The sequence below is a fragment of the Pocillopora damicornis genome, chromosome 7 (genome assembly GCF_964200805.1).
Source record: "Pocillopora damicornis chromosome 7, jaPocDami1.2, whole genome shotgun sequence".
NCBI lineage: Eukaryota > Metazoa > Cnidaria > Anthozoa > Scleractinia > Pocilloporidae > Pocillopora > Pocillopora damicornis.
In genome coordinates, this window is record NC_142676.1 from 18,189,499 (window position 1) to 18,206,630 (window position 17,132).

Genomic DNA, 17,132 nt, shown 5'->3' on the forward strand with positions numbered 1-17,132 from the left:
TGTCTGGTCTGAGAAAATTAAACATTTATGCTCATAAGTGGAGAAACTTGAGAAGTTCCTGTTTTTCTATTTGTAAAGAGGAGCGACGACGTAAATGCGTTTGTAAGAAAAGGTCAGGGATTTCACTACATCCGATAGTGGCCAGGTTTTCAAGTTAGAAAGTTTTTGAGAGAGTAGGTCACTTTTAAATATTTATCAAACATTTGAACGCGCTATTGACATATATTTCGTATGCGAAGTAAATTGAATAAAAGTAACAAAACACCGAAGGGTTATTGTGACATATCATAGAGTTTTTAAGTTATGGTGGCATGAAGACTGCCTTAGTAGAGATAAAGCCACACTGGGTATGCTAAGCTGATTTCTCTTCATTGCTCAGGTTGCAATGGAGGGAGATATATTGGCAAATAGAACTGATATAAAAAATACACGAACCAGTAATTGCTGATTTCGGTTGCTTTTAGTTGAATGCAAAGCTAAATGTCGAAGTATATCAAATATCAGTGAAACAGCCGCTGCGATGAACTTTATCAAATACTGACAGGCGAATGGCAACCACACAGAACTTGATCAAAAACTTCATGTATCAAATCGCCCATCGTTGAGGAGTGTTTCTTGAAATGTTAAAGTTTCAAAAGCGTTTTGAAAATAAGAGAGAACTCAAAACGTTTTGTGTTACAAAACCGAAAAAAGGGAAACTCTACCCACCATCAATTGTTAAAAGATCCTCCTTCAGCGATGCACTTATGAGTCTCTGTACTCTACGAATTCAACTCTAAGGACGAATTGGACTGTATTATTCACATTTTAATATTTAAAAAGGGTCGTATTTTATTATTTACCATAGGATCATAGGATATAGAATATTAATAAAAGCTCTTAAAGTAAGCTTTCTTTCTATCGATGAATGAAAATATCTCAAGTTTCGTCACACCTATAAATTTCACAACCGTATGGCTGGTTTCTTTTCCAGCTTTAAGAAAAGGAATAAAGTAAAAACCAGTCGGATAACAAACTTTGATCTTATTTTCTATTCGTAGACTGGAAAAACACATAAGTTCTGTCTGTAGAGTCAGTTAGTAATTATTCACTGAAGTTGAGGTGAATAGTGGTAGACATTATCTCTATTACTTTTACCGACAAATTTATTTACTGCAATCAGTAAAAACTTGAAGAACTAAAATGAATTATTTATGTTCATAAGTGCAGCTTTAAAGAATGTTTTAAATAAGAATCGTGATGTTTTTCAAAGCAGTAAGACCCCCCGTCAAGTTCGATTGTCAAACATAAGAGCTCTTCTATGGCGGTGACTATTTAACTAATAGAGAAGCCTGGACTGTGCTCTGTTCTGTTATGAAGCACATAGGAAGCGGCTAGAGCACGAAAGAAGTGTTTCTCCTCACTTCTTAAGTGCTCTAGCTGCTTCCTTAGTGCTTTACAACAGAACAGTATGTGCACAGTCAAGGCTTCACTGTTTGTTTTATAATGAAAGAATCGGTTAAGTTCCCCAAGCATTAATTTCAATTTTAAAAACAAACTTTATTTCCAAAGCGGACATCAGTGTCGTCAGCATGCTCTATACTCTCATAAAGCACGCAGCAATAAGCCAATCAGAATCCCTGTTAGAATGGTTCAAATAATCTGATTGGCTGTACAAGACTAAAGCTGGCAAAAATGTCAAACCATCAAAGTTCACAAACTTAAATAGCTCGGCAGGTCGAGTTTAACACTTTTGCCTGAAGATTTTTAGTCTCTTCTACAGAATCTGAAAGTGAAATGTTCAGTGAACTTCTGCCGAATTGTGGCTTATAAAAACAAGCGAGTTTTTTCACATGACAAGTAGAAAACAAAGTGTATAAGGCAAAAGTTTTGGGAATGAACGATAGCCGAATTCACCGGAACATGAACATCGCTCGTGATGACAACACCGTAAAACTAGGCTACAATGACTGATGTGGCCCTCCACTCGACGCATCAGAAAAGATATCAGAGCAAGCTCTTATTTTTTCACTCGAAGGGCGACCGATGTAGTTTCTGAGGTTTGCTTCATTGCGATGACCGGAGATCGCCATGATGATCGCAGTCGCTCTGACATCGTCATGAGTCGTATGAATTTTAACAATTAGGCCAGTTTGGTCATATTTTTTTCCTGTTTTGTGTTTGATCTTTGTTACCACACATAAGCTTGCAATCTAACTGAGCGTGAAACCCTTTCGAACTCGGTCTGTCCATTTTGTTTTCTCTTTGAGGATTTTCGACTCTGCTCACGTTTCAGTAAAGTAAATCATGGCGCCTGGCATGTTTACAAACCTCGGTCTGGTTCCTCCGTTGCTACTTGCCGTCTCGCTTGTTCCGAAATTTCACTTTCAATTATCGAAAAAAAGCTAGAGAGAAGTCCCGGAAAGGTCGGACATAGTACAATTTGGCAGATGGCGTGACAGCTTCAGCTCAGCTCCACGCTCTATACTCTCCTAGAGCACGCTCTTTTAACCAATTTCAGCAGGCGTTATATCCGAACTTTATCATAATGATGTGTAATGTTCCAAAACTTTTTAATTTACAGGACAATTGCCTTACAAGGAATTTACTTTAGACTGTTTTCTTTGGTTTTCATGATAGGAATTTCACTTTTGAAGGAGTAGATCCCTTCAGGAAATTTGTCTGCCTAGTAAATTGAATAAAATAGATTAAAAAATTTAAGTTTACTACAACTTTGGCACAGTGTAGCTCCTTACCTGATCATGGCAATTTCTTTTCTTCTCTAAATCTCATCGCTAATGGCTTCATATCTTGATTGGCATTATTGAGCTCTCAGTTGCTTTATTTGGACTGAGGGAAATATGATTATATATACAAGCAGTCATACTTACACATCACATGTAACAAACGAATGGTCGCAAAATAAGGCGCATAGTTCCCTAATTATCTGTAATTGTCATAATTATCTACACAATTATTTCTTGGCCATGAATCAGAGTTGAACCATGAAGGGAAGGCTGTTGAAGTCATTAAGGTGCCATTTCGAGTTAACCCGAGGTGAATACACTTACATGATTGCTGTATCAGTCAACTGCTGCTTGGAAAAACCTGAAATGAAAAAATGGAAAAATATCACAAAATCTTTCTCAGACTCTAACCCTTCTATAGAAAGATGTGCAAATAAGGAACATAGATGATAATATTGGACACTTGTTATCATTGATACTCCTTCACATTGTGTATATTTTGAACAGGAGCCGGATGATACGAATTAATCAAAACCGCATGCCATCCATTCACAGTTTAAAAGCGTCAACTAGAGAAGGAGAGATTAAGGTCAGCATTCACCATTGAGTAGTCTACTAGTGATCAAAACTGGAAATAATAGTAATAACACTGAAATAAAATATCACCCGAAGCAATTTTACTGTTTCTCCAGACATCGTTGTTGATGTTAAGTTGTTTTACTATTTTTCTGTAGTCATTTAAGTGTCATTGTCTGAGAAAGTGTTCCAGGGGCCAAAACTTGTGGTCAACCGATTTGGCTGAAACTTGGCACAGAAGTTGGTTGCTATGAGATATTTCAAAAGCCAATATGGCTCACTTCTCTGACTTTAAGTTTTAGAGTTTCAGGGGGGGTCTCATTTTTTGCTCTTTGAGCACAAAAAATCCATCCTTTCAGGGGTCATTTTGAAAGTGCCATAAAACCCAACTGGTAAATTGTGCTGCCAAATGAATTTGACTATGAACATTACTATAATAGAGCTTTCATTTCATGCATGTAACTTTGCCCTCAAGGAATTGGACAGAGAGGAGCCTGGGGCTAGAGTTTGGCCAAAATTAATGTCAAAATTACAACCCAAAATTGCCATTTTTCAAAAAAATCAGTGTATCTACCTGCCTTCTTGCATAACATCCGTACCTATACCATTATTTACTTTATTGACCCAATTATCAAAATCACTTGAGAAAAATTTGGCTTATCACGGTTTGTTGAATTTTTGTCACAAACACTCCATGCCTCTATAAGGTCATGCAAAATGGAACTTTGAGCATAATTCATGCCATAAATAAACCAAATTGTTGACATGAAGCCCTGATTCTGTATTTGGTCAGTGAAAATGAATTGTTAAAGCCAAATCAGTTTAATTGTTTAGAAATACTCTGATTCTTACCTTACAATTGCTCTTAAAGGCCTTTGATTAGCACAAAAAATACCCTGATTTAGCAAAACAAGTGTTAATTTGTACTTTGAAAACCTAGTACCCATTAAATACCACAAATTATGAAGGCCTTACCTCGATATAACGACCTTTCTAAACGATGCTTGAATTTTTCATTGATTAATATTCAGTTTCAAGTCATAATTCTTCTCCGTTGCTCCAATTATGGAAAGTCTCTATATTTTGTCAGGCCTGATTTTTATTATGATTACAAGATAAAGTTAGCTTAACGAAAGCATTCGTTAGCATATAATCTAAGTCTGTTAATTGCCTGAACATTTCCTGTAAATACCCACCAGTAAAGGAGCATGACCATGCATACATAGATATATACGTAGAGATATGCGAGCTTCAGTTTATAGCAGTGTCGATGTGACCCGTTATTTCAGAGTCCTCTAGAGCGGAGTAAATGAAACCATCCGTCAAGAAGGAACGCACAGTTAGGAGAGCTGGATAGTGAAACAAAAAACTTGTGTTGCTAAATACAATAACCAAACGAGGCCAGGGCATTGAGATGATGCAAAATCAACTGGCCCGCCATTTTGGACATAGGAGAGAGTGGGACTGGACCGAGGTCACGTTCTTCTTCCGTTTCGCGGGTATGTTTTATCAGGTGTAAGAAATTCAAGGGTAATTTCACGATGGCACTTTGTTCCTTTGTAGGGGTAAGTGATCAGTGCGGTGCCACCGCATGGGCTCCGCACGAAACAGGAATGGTTCCTTTATTATCCTGCGAGAATGATATGACTGAATGGTTGAAGCAAAAGTACAAGGGGTCAAGTGCGTCCGGGACAAGAGGAAGACCTGGTCATACCAAACGTACAGGTGATTCAAAATATCTGTTAGGGATCATACACGCGCACAAATTCTAACTTTGAAAGGTAAGAGCGCAGTTATTTTATTGCAGCAATCTCTATAACCAAAAACAACGATAAGAATAACTTGAAGTTGAAGGCTGTTTTTCGTCTGCTCGCTCTGTTTGTTTACATTCAGCTTTACCTGTGCAGACGCTTATCACGCAATCGCAATTCGAGTGTGAAACTCTACCGGTTTCCTATATTTGCCAGTTTCGTCTAAGATAAGTGAACTTGAAAAATCTTTGCAAACATACTGCATCGAAGCTTTTCGATGAAATTCACATTTTGAGCGAGAAAATGTCTTGTTTCACGGATAACTTTCTTGGTAACAAAAATTATTCGGATACATTTTTTAATTACTTATAATTAGTTATTTTAGTATGTAAATAGAGGCGGTATAATTTTAGGAATCTTAAACCCAGTTTAAAACCTATCTCAGATATATCGTTGTATTCTGAATCTCGACTAATCGATTAAACGTTTTTTTCTACAAAAATAGATGAATCACGATAAAAAGAAACTACATGTGATTTTGAGACGGTATTACGACTTGATAATGACACCATGGTATACGTAGAGAATGTTTTCCCGTATATGGACTCTCTGCTTCGCAACGTTAAGAAGTCCTTATATTGTCTCAAAATCTGCCGAATTAGTTTGTGTTATGGGATTTGCTTGGAAGATCTACACTAATTAAACTGCGTGCTAATGCATAGGCAATGAGTTCACGTGTGTCCTTGAATGGGAACTGATCCTGAATCGTTCCGGAAGAGCAATTGACCAAGTAGATGTTGGAAGGATGACCGTGTGCCCAAAACATCGGTTTCAATTTACTACGCTTTATAAAGCAAAGGTAATGAATAGAGATTTTTAAAGGATTGATCGATGCGTGAGTCTTATCTGGCATTATAACATACCACAGGACACCCACCTTTTTAGGCAGGCCCTTTGAGGGTTCAGTTCATAGAAATACAGCTAAAAATCCCAGGTTACAACCCTATCATTTCCGAGCAGAGCTGATTGTTCTTTATCGCGCAAATTACGTTTGGTTGTTGTTGGTTTTTTTTAGTTGCAGGCTCGTAATGAAACATCTCTTCCCTAGTGATGCTAATGCATTACTCACCTAACACTTTCTTCACTCAAGCTTTTCCCTAGATAGTAGATTTCTAGCTCTCTACCTGTGTGTGTATGTGGGAGGGGGTAGTGGGTGGAGGGGGACACATGCTAGTGAAATCGTTACACCCCTCAATCCTGAATTACATTTGTTAGACACGGTATGTTGTTAACTTGCGAATTGTGCTGTAGGATAAATGTTGTCATCCATGCCATGAAGAAAAAGCATCATCGCGTGTAAAAAAAAGTGTCTAAAGCATTCACCCGCAAGAGGCGTGTGAGCAAATTCATGGCGGAGAGAATCTACAGGAACACTGGCGTTGTCGTTGCTATAGGCTCTGGTAAATATATACTGTATCTATGTTTTCTTATTTCTGTCCATGATACCCAGGGGTGGCACTGTTCTTCCAAGAAAATTCTTTTACTTTCCCCCTTCTTTTTTAAAGAAAAAAACTCTAACTGGTAAGGAAGATCATTCTAATGACATATTAACTAACTTTTATTGCCATTCTTATACGACTAGTAATCAAAACTTAACGACAGGGGGATGTACCTTGCATTCGCTACCCCAATTAACGCATATACTAAAACACTATTTTTTATGAACAACCAGCTCTTTCACCGAGAAAATAAAGTTACTTTTTTAAATTGTTTTCAAGCCCGAAAACCGATCATAATTTGTAAGCGCACTAGAAGGTTTTCTGTAAAGCGAACTGAAGGACTATTTGCTTGAACAGGTATCATTTGCTTCATTCCGTGTGTTCTGATCATCCTTTTCCTTGTACCATTTCAGCCATTTGCAGCTCATGCCGAACTCTGATTGTTGATGCTCCAGCCACCCCAGCTATTGAGAGACATGAAGAGCAAGTGACGAAACTAGCTGCATTCGCTTCAACACCAAAGTCCTTACCTAGGCAATTACGTCCACCACGCATTTCGACACACTATCGTTTATCCGTTGGATCAGCTTTTTCTGTCCCTAGCAGCTCTTCGCAGGAAGAACAAGTAAGCATGTACTTACCAGAGGCGAACGGGAGAGAAGAAACCTTGAGACACTAAACAATTTTATGGCTGTCATAACTGATGGTAACTTCGCCTCATTACCCTACTATGTTGACTGCAAGTGGGAAGAACTGTCTGGGGCGTCGAAGGAAGAATTCATAATAAGAGCCGACGAAGTGGTTTCTTACGTACTAAACACCATTGCTCCTTCACAGCAGGAGCAACTTTGGGAAGGAGTGGTCAAACGTCGCCGTTCTGTTGAGGACAAAATTAACAACATCACAATCGATGTGGGACTCGAAGCAATTTTGCTGGCTTACAATGAATGTTCAAATCGGTTAACAAAAACTCAGATATTATCACTCATAAGTGACAGGTTCTCTCAGTCGGAACTCCAACAGCTTCTCCCAGGAATCTCATTACGCCAAGTAAAGAATGCTAGAAAGCACGCGTTAGAACAAGGACGCGGAGAACCAAAGACAAGGAACGAGATTTTCCGATGCAGGTTGAACATGGAGAAAGTTAGGGATTTTATTGAGTTCTTTTCGAGATCCACATTCCTCCAAGATGTAGCCTTTGGAACAAAAACATTGAAACTTTCTTCAGGTGAGAGAATCCCCATCCCTTCAGTGGTTCGTACAATGACTGCGTCGAAAATCATCTACCTTTACCATGAAGAGTGTCGTGAACATGATGTGGAGCCGCTCAAGGAGCGTACCTGTTTCCGTCTGCTAGAGGTTTGTAGTGCATCAAAGCAAAAGTCCTTGCAAGGGTTGGACAACACGTCTACGACTGGTGAAGAGGCATTCGAGACGATAGCCTCACTCGTTGAGAATCTAGGTCAACACGGTGCGGGTGCAACATGGACCCGAGACACACTTCGATCTTTAAGCGCTGGAAAGAATTATCTCAAAAGCGTATACAAGAGTCATCTAGGACCGGAAGAGGCTTGTGCTGATCACTGTACTGTGTTTGCACTATCGGATCCATTCGAAGAGAGATTTTCAGGTGAATGTTGCCACGATCACAACCAGGCGTGTCCCGAATGCAAGGGTATTGTTGATGTTCTGGAAGCTATCGAAGATACTCTCAGAAATGGAGATCTGGACTTGAGTGAGAAGCAAAAGGAGAGAGCAAGGTGGGACTTAGATCACGCCGTTTCCAGCATCGATGCTTGGAAAGCTCATTTATTGAGGACTTTTCAACAAGATCAAGCGAGACAAGACACACTCAATAGGTTAAATGACCAGACCATCATGGTCATTAATGACTGGGCCATGAAATTACTTCCCATGCGTTTCAGAGAAACGCAGTCCCAATGGTTCGCCAAGCGAGGAATTAGTTGGCACTTTTCTGCTGTTGTTCACAAATCAAATCATCCTGACTGTCCAGTAGTATCGGCAAGTGAACACACAATCCACACATATGTGGTTGCCATTGACAGCTGCAAACAGGACTAGTTTTCCGTTTCTTGTATACTTGAAGAGGTCCTTAAGCTTGTCTGTGTCAAAGAATCGCATCAATCAGTATGCAGAGCGATCCTAAGAAGTGATAATGCTGGATGCTACCACTGTAGTGCGCTTTTGTCAACCATCAATTCCACTAGCAGAAGGTCAGGCATCGAAGTAATCCGCTATGATTTCTCTGACCCTCAGTCGGGTAAGGACTTGTGACAGAAAGATCGCCCCTTGCAAACCGCGCCTTCGACATTATGTTGCTGAAAATCACAACGTGGAAAGTGCGAAAGACATAAAGAAAGGCTTGGAGTCCCCACCAGGAATTGCAGGAACGAGCATTGCGGAATGCAAGATTGACCAATCAGCGATGTCAACAGGCGCTGCTAATAACAAGATTCCGGGAATAACGAAATACAATAATTTCTCTCTGACTTCTAAAAGCATGCGCGTCTGGCAAGCTTACAATGTTGGAGAGGGCGTGGATATAAAGGGGTCTTGGCATGAACAAGATGTTTCTGGGCTCGAAAGGATTGGGGAGTGGACGAAAAAGATACCGCGTGTTACACAAAAGAAATACCAGGCAAAGGGAAAACACGATGTTACTGAGTCTGTCAATACTTTTAGCTGCCTTGAACCTGCTTGTATTGCCACTTTCAAGACGATCGAAGAGGCGGATGAGCACATGGATACAGGTCATTATATTATGACTCCAGAGAAGGAGTCCATATACGACAACGTACGTAAGCAGTGGGCAGCTGTAACGACATCAGTAAAAGGTGCGGGCCAGAAAATTGGCAGGACAGATTATGTTCCTGTGGCGAACTTAAGACTGAGCAAAGGATGGGCCTTAAAGAAGACGAAAGCGCCGGTGAGAATATCTTCGGGTGTCAAAGAATTTTTAACAAATTTATTCAACAAGGGAGCTAAGGATCTTCACCAAAAAGCTATGCCAGCAGACGTGGTGGAGCAAATAAAGGAAACTTTCCCAGTTTCAGAGTGGGTTGAAGTACAGACTGTCAAAGGATACTTTTCTCGTTTGGCTTCGCAGCAGAATGGACTTCCAGTTAGCGAAGAGGAGGGTGAAGACGAAGCGCTGGAGAAAGAGGATTACATGGAGCAACTAGTCGGGGTGGCTGAACAAGAGATTGGCCTCAAGCACCCTCTTGTATATGATGATTTCAATTTTTGTGATCTCTCTGCCGGGGGTAGATTAGCCAAGGTTCTGGAAAAGCAAAAACTCAGTCAGCTTCAGTCATTCTGCGAGTATTTTGACGTGGAAATTTCTGGTCGTGCTAATCGTAAAGCATCGTATAACGAACCTCTTATACAATTAGAAAATTCCTGTGATTGTCGCAAGTAAACAATTTTTTTAGATTCTTCGACTTAAAACCCGCCTTACTTAAAAATCAATGAGTCAGTTAAGGTTGCGCGACTCGTCGACTTGGTCCATTCATCGCACTCTCGCGTCCAAGATGATACAGTAACAATCACATCGCGAGGCGTTTCATGACTTTGTATGGGGGTGCTTCATATCAACATCAACACGAAAAAAGTTTATCATCCCGCTCTCCTAACTGTGGATCCCTTCTGTGGTTTCACTTACTGAGCGCTAAAGTATTTGGGAAATCTGATAGATCGTGGGTCACCTAGATGCCGATCATTGCGGCTCGTATATATGTACACTGTATCTACGTTTGGTCACGATTCATTACTGTTGCTATTTAGGCTATAAAAAACGTCAGACAAAGATTATCGGTTAACGATCGTTTTGTAAGCTTACTTTATCTTTTAAAATATGGCTTGGAAAATTATGGGGACTTTCCATGCTTGCGGCAATACATGAAAATATAACCTGAAAAATATAAGTCAGAGAAAAACTCAAGTATTTTTATATGAAGGTAAGAACATTGTCATTTGTGCTCTATGACTGGTACAGTCAACACTCTCGTAAGCGACCACCCTTGATGCAGGACAAAGTGGTCGGTTATGCTTAGAGGTGGTCATCTACGGGGAAAAAAAAAAGAAATTAAGCTCAAACCGAAGTGATTTGAACGTGATTACATAAAATTATTACCTAACAAGCAAAAACTCAGGCAAACAGACAACTGCCAATGTCTCGAACCGAATGGCGCTTAGAACTGTTGAAAATTTGTACATAACATCTTTCATCAATGACTCAATCCAATTTTACCTATCGATCGTATTACAGCCTTTTTTGCTAGTCAACTGTTATAATCTGCGAGCACACTTGGTCAGCGCTTTTTGAAACTGAACTTTTGTGATATTTGAGCAATGGTTTTCTTACAGTCGTACGTGATCATGCCGGGTGATCGCTTACGAAAAGCCAGTTCGCTGTGAGAAAGTTGGCTGTACTAGGTTTTCAAAGAAAAAAGTCACCCTTTTTTTGCCCAATGAAAGGCCTTTTAAGAGCAATTGTACGGTAAGAGTCGGGGTAATTCTGAACAATCAAACTGGTTTGGCTTTTTAACAATTCATTTTCACTTACCAAATACAGAATCAGGGCTTCATGTTAACAGTTTGGTTTGTTTATGGCATTAACTATGCTCAAAGTTCCATTTTGCAGGGCCTTAGAGGGGCATGGAGTGTTTGTGGCAAAAATTCAACAAACCGTGATAAGCCAAATTTTTCTCAAGTGATTTTGATAATTGGGTCAATAAAGTAAATAATGGTATAGGTACGGATGTTATGCAAGAAGGCAGGTAGATACACTGATTTTTTTAAAAATGGCAATTTTAGGTTGTAATTTTGGCCAAAATCTAGCCAAAATCTAGCCCCAGGCTCCTCTCTGTCCAATACCTTGAAGGCAAAGTTACATGCATGAAATGAAAGCTCTATTATAGAAATATTCATAGTCAAATTCATTTGGCAGCACAATTTACCAGTTGGGTTTTATGGCACTTTCAAAATGACCCCTGAAAGGCTGGTTTTTTTGTACTCAAGGGGCAAAAAATGAGACCCCCCCTGAAACTCTAAAACTTAAAGTCAGAGAAGTGAGCCAGATTGGCTTTTGAAATATCTCATGGCAACCAACTTCTGTGCCAAGTTTCAGCCAAATCGTTTGACCACAAGTTTTGGCCCCTGGAACACTTTCTCAGACAATGACACTTAACACAAACGAAGACACACAGCCAGGTCTTAAAATGATCGTCCGTGAAGTTGTTTTTGCCAACAGATAATAACTAATACTTACCCATTTGAAAAAACGTCATGAAAAAGAATCTATATGTGGCAGAAATTCAACATAAACACGGATATTATCAATCAAACACCTCAATTTTTTGTGAAAGTTAATGTAATGGAATCATTTTGCATTGAAAATCTTCAATGTTCACAAATGTTACGCGGTTAAATTTTTCGTTTTCGTTGCTTCTTTCTAACTTGTGACGTAAATATGCTTGATTTAGAAGCCAGAAATAATCGTAACTCACCGAGGACAGACAGAGCTGAAACCTTTTCGAGGAGATGCTTGCGAATAATTTTTTCCAATTTTGTTGTTGGACGGCCTCGTTCTTGTTCTCTTGTATTTAGCGGCTACTTTCTGATTTCTGGGGTATAATTCAGTTTTGAATGCGTGCATTGCATATTTTGTTTACATCAGGTAAATGGACAAAAAAATGATAGCGACAGGAACGCTAAAGCAGATCTTTGGGAAAATTTGAAAACATGAACGACCAAGACGAACAAAAAAGAAGGAAGTAGACAAATCAATTATTTAGTTCTAAACTGATATGATTGTTGCATCAGTTAACTGCTGCTTGGAAAAACCTGAGATGAGCCAACACCCAGAACGTAAGCCTGCATGTGAAAATTTTTCTTAATCAGCGCCACGTTGTAATTGATAAGTGATAGAAAGTTTTACTTACGTTACTCACTCAACTTATCGATATTTTCAAGCGAGAACGAATAGTTGAACCAGTTGTTTTTTGACCAACTTGTTTTAATCAACGCAGTTTGCCACTGATATTTCATTCACAGTTTCAATCGCTCAACGATGTGTAAAGTTTCGTTCATAAATTAAAATATTGCATGAAAAAAATTGTAAAAATATCACAGTAGTTCTCAAACTCTAACCTTTTTCTACAAAGATGTGCACATAAGGAACATAGTAGTTATTCACCTCAAACGAAGACAGGCAGCTAGGCGTTAAGATGATCGTCCGTGAAGTCCTATTCAAGTAAACTTAGTGCAACTATACAATTTAGTCTTCGTCTTAAGCTATGCAACAGTTGGTGTTTACCCTTGATTGTTCTAACACCTGAAGATAACATATTTCAATTTTTTATGCTTTTTTATTTAATTTAGGATCATGTTATATCAGTTGCATGTGTATGTTACCGATATAAGTTTATATAAAAGTTCGTAAGGCGTATTTGAACATGTTCGTATGATAGCTTACGCATACAAGCCATGAATCATTACTTAACTACTACTACAGAGCAATTTTCTTCCTGTTTTCAAAAGGGAGCCAGGATTGCATTAGCTTTGCATTTTTGGTATAGAAAACGCGGGCTAATCTCCTACCTAAGCAATGCATAGCTAAAACAATCACAGATTACAACGGTTTGCTTGTTAGTCTTTGAATTCTTAATGATTCTTGTGATGTCGTATTTTGTTCTGACTGGCTATTTTTATTGTTTCGGTTTGACAACACTAATTGAAAAATCGTTCTATCAACGTCATACTACCAAACATCTTATGGGAAGCGGCTGTAACGAGGTTCAAAAGCAATTTCTTCGATTTCAAAAAAAAATTCCGAGAAATTAAAGGCATATGTTGAAAAAAAAAAAACAAAACAAAATAAAACAAAAAGCAACCACAACCAATAAAAGACAGAACCCTTAAAGAAAAACAAAAACCTTGTCTAATACTCACAACTCATTCTAGTTTTAGTAGATTATTGGAACTTAGAATAACCTATTCATGTTAAACCCCAAACCAGTATTGCGTTGTAGAAGGATCCGAAGAGGAGCAGCGGTGATTCGTATTAATCGCTCCGGAACGATACCGTCCAAAATTATTTTCGTTGTCAATTGCTCCTAGTGACCCATCAAAATCGCATTCGTTTTCCTTGCTTTTGAAACTGTTCACGAACCAAGCACCATTAAGATCCATTCTTGTGTAGGAGGTGCAATCAGAACAGTTAATTCCACGGATGTCAATGTACTCAAACAGTTTGCAATCTCCACCCCAGTCACCGAATATGTCATGACCTGCCAGAACTGCGCGTGCGTAGTCCGTATACTGCAGGCCATCTGCAGGTAAGTTGCATGTTACTCTCAGATATGTGGAGTGATTTGAGAGAGACTGCATATGTGATAAGGAAAGGCGGTAAGAGTTCCATTCCGGTTCATTGTTATTGTCATTCACAGGGAAATCCGTGCCAAACCCCTTATCCTTGTATGTGGCCTTATTGGCGATGGAGAACGACTGTATGAGTGCCCATACAAAGCCAGGTTCTGACTGCAAGTCACAGTAAACAGAGAACGGTTTATCGGCTGAATCAAAAATATCGTATTTTCCTGATTGTGAGGCTCCGTTGTTAGCGATGTCTTTGCAGTTTCTTGGATGTGTAGTCTGACCACAACGCTTACCAGTGTATTTGTAAGAACAGGTGCAATTAAACCTGGGGCTGTGATTGTCACAAATCTCCTGACATACTCCCCCGTTGAGGCAGGGATTCTGGCTGCAGCATCTATTAACGCAGCGATGTATCCCTGGAATGTAGCTTCCTCCACCCTAATTGAAAATGAACCTTTTTTCCTTAAACTATTTCTTGATTAAAGTAAAGTCCGGCGATGCAGGTGTTAAGAAATAAATTTAGGGGGGGGGGGGGGGTTTGAGGGACGTACAAAAAAGAATTAGCCGTGCGTATATCAAGTTAGGGATGCACGCGGGAACTAAGTTTTAAGAGCACGAGAGAAGCGTAAGAGTTGCCTGAGTGCTCTTCACACTTCCCAAGTGCATCAAAAACTCGATACGCGCACAGCTAAAGCGTGAACAAATTTCATTATAACATAGCATGCAGACACAAGTTGTGCTCGAAAAAAAAGAGTTTGTTACAACTTTGTCCCATTTACCAGGTAATCGCGTTCTACCCGAAAACTATGAATAAATGACAGGGTAAAAATGACCAAGAAATATTTCGAGACCAAATCTTTATTCAAAGAATTGTAAATTTTCTGCTCCAAAGCAAAAACGAACGAATTTCTTGCATGCACGAGGGCGTGTAGTAGATTCAACATGCTTGAATCGTTGTTTACTAGAATTCAAGGCCAGAAAATTGCTTATATTTGTGTTGGAGATTTTGAGAATTCTGAAATTATACGGTTTTAAAATAAAAATCTGCTAATGAACAATAATTTTAGGATATATCAACACTTAAAACTGGTATCAACCGTTCAAAAAACGAAGCAATAGCCTATAAATTTCTCGCATTTACGAGACACCTGTGATAGATTTACGCTGTTTGAAATGCCGCTGTTAACTTGAACTTACTACCCGAAAATTGCTTAGCTTTGAACCACAAATTCTGAAAATCGTTCGATTTCGAGAACAAAATCTTCGATTGAACAAAACTTTGGTACATGTCAACGCTTTAAAATAATATTTTCCGTTCTAATGAAGAGTTCTCAGCGTGGCAAAGCCTCAGTTGAAGTCAGAAGACTTAGTTCTGTTTTCAGCCATAATTCTCATCGCGTTTGTGAATAAAGTGTTGTCAACTCCGAAACCAATTACGTCGCTCGAAGAGCTACACGCTCATTGTGTTTCTCGAAACGAGTTTTATTCAGCATTTTTTGTTTTCATTTTGAGATACAAAGGTCTATCTCAGTTGGGATAAAACGGAAAAACAATCTTCAGTGATAGTATTGAATTCTCGCGGCTAAACAAGACGGGACTTTTAGCCGAAGTGAAACTGCACACTTCATGTTATGGATGCACGGACGTGCACTAAATATACATTAAGTACTTTGTTATATATTAAGACTTTCCCTTAAACAATCATATGGCAAAAACATGCTGTTGTATTCGGCGCGTGGGCAACAACTGCGCAATTGTATCCCGGTCGGAATACATTTGAATTTGATCAGGGGCACGTGACCAAGAATTAACCTATCACAGTCTCGTTCTGTTGAGGAAAAGTCTAGGTATATAACATGGATTCTTATTACAGTAGCTTCCTTAAGATATAGGTAGGCCTTGCACGTGCGCTATGTTGTGATAAATATGTAAGTAAAAAAATAATAAAAAAGGCAATTCTATCAACAACTAACGATTCTATCTCTCACCTTCACCGTGTAGCTTCTCACTAAATCATAATAATTTCCTCCTTGACTCCATTTCATCGCCGCTGGCTCCATGTCTTTGTTAGCGTTGTTGAGCTCACAGTTATTTTCTTTGGACAGAGGGAAATAATTCATGGATACACACAGGCAGTCATCTTTGCACTTCATGTGACACTGAGTGGCGCTGTGGACTGTCAATCTTTGAAACACGTGACTCTCAAGAATGTGATTATAGACGACATCCTCATCGATAACAAACTTGAAGTTTTGACAATTTATTGTTGGCTGCGCCCCTTCGGTGTGAGTGAGCTGAGATACCAACAACATCGCATGTAGATGGCGAAGAACACTCATGGTGGACCTACTAAACGTACAAATGAGATGGATATCTTCATTCCATAATTATACCGAGGCATTTAAAATTTAGTTAGTAGCAGGCGGAGTCTACTAAGAAAAAAAGGCAAAAAATCGTGAATAGGTACGTGATCGTACTATGGTGTAAACGCGACTCGACCTCAGGTTACGATCAAGATCTTAATAAGCGCCTTAAAAGTTGTCTCTTCTTTTGACGCGAACGTGATTACGTAATGCTTATTGAGAATGGGGCCATCTTTTTCCAGGATCGAATATCTCGGTGACAGATTAAATAACTTATATTGAAAATTAGCCGAGGTTGAAATGAGAATCTGAGCTACAGTGTGCATGGCGCACTAGATATATTTTGCTGTGTCGATAGTAGAAAAAAGTAACTTTAAACTTATCGAATAGGCCATGCCGCGTGAGTTTAATTTTATTCAATCAACGGAGTAGAAACAGATTGCATGTTGTCTCCCTTCAGTAGTTCAGTAACAAACTTTCGGTTTTAACTGAGTACCATCTCTCTGCACTTACCTCAAAATGTCGATTCGTTTTATGGCTTCAGTAAAATCCTTTGAGAAAGGTTTGCAGGCGAACAGATGTTGTTAAAACTTTATGTATGTCCGGTAATATCGATGCACCTTTATACTTGAAAAATAATAGAAAAACACAATAATGAATCAATTAAGATCATTGGCTCTGTTTACGATGTTATCTAGAAGACACCCGAAACAAACAATGGATACGATATTGCAATACTGTTGACACAGAGTGCTTCACAACTAAAAATTTGCATCTAATAACTGAAATCCGTCACATTTACAGCGGTGATCAAAATCT

The 17,132-nt window shown here is 39.1% G+C and overlaps 2 pseudogenes; one reads left to right on the top strand and one right to left on the bottom strand.

The window, feature by feature from the left end:
- The first annotated feature begins 8,430 nt into the window (after positions 1 to 8,430).
- LOC149042973 (uncharacterized) lies at positions 8,431 to 9,458 on the top strand (annotated as a pseudogene).
- A 3,455-nt stretch (positions 9,459 to 12,913) lies between these two features.
- On the bottom strand, positions 12,914 to 16,289 carry LOC149042974 (uncharacterized; annotated as a pseudogene).
- Between the last annotated feature and the right edge of the window lie 843 nt (positions 16,290 to 17,132).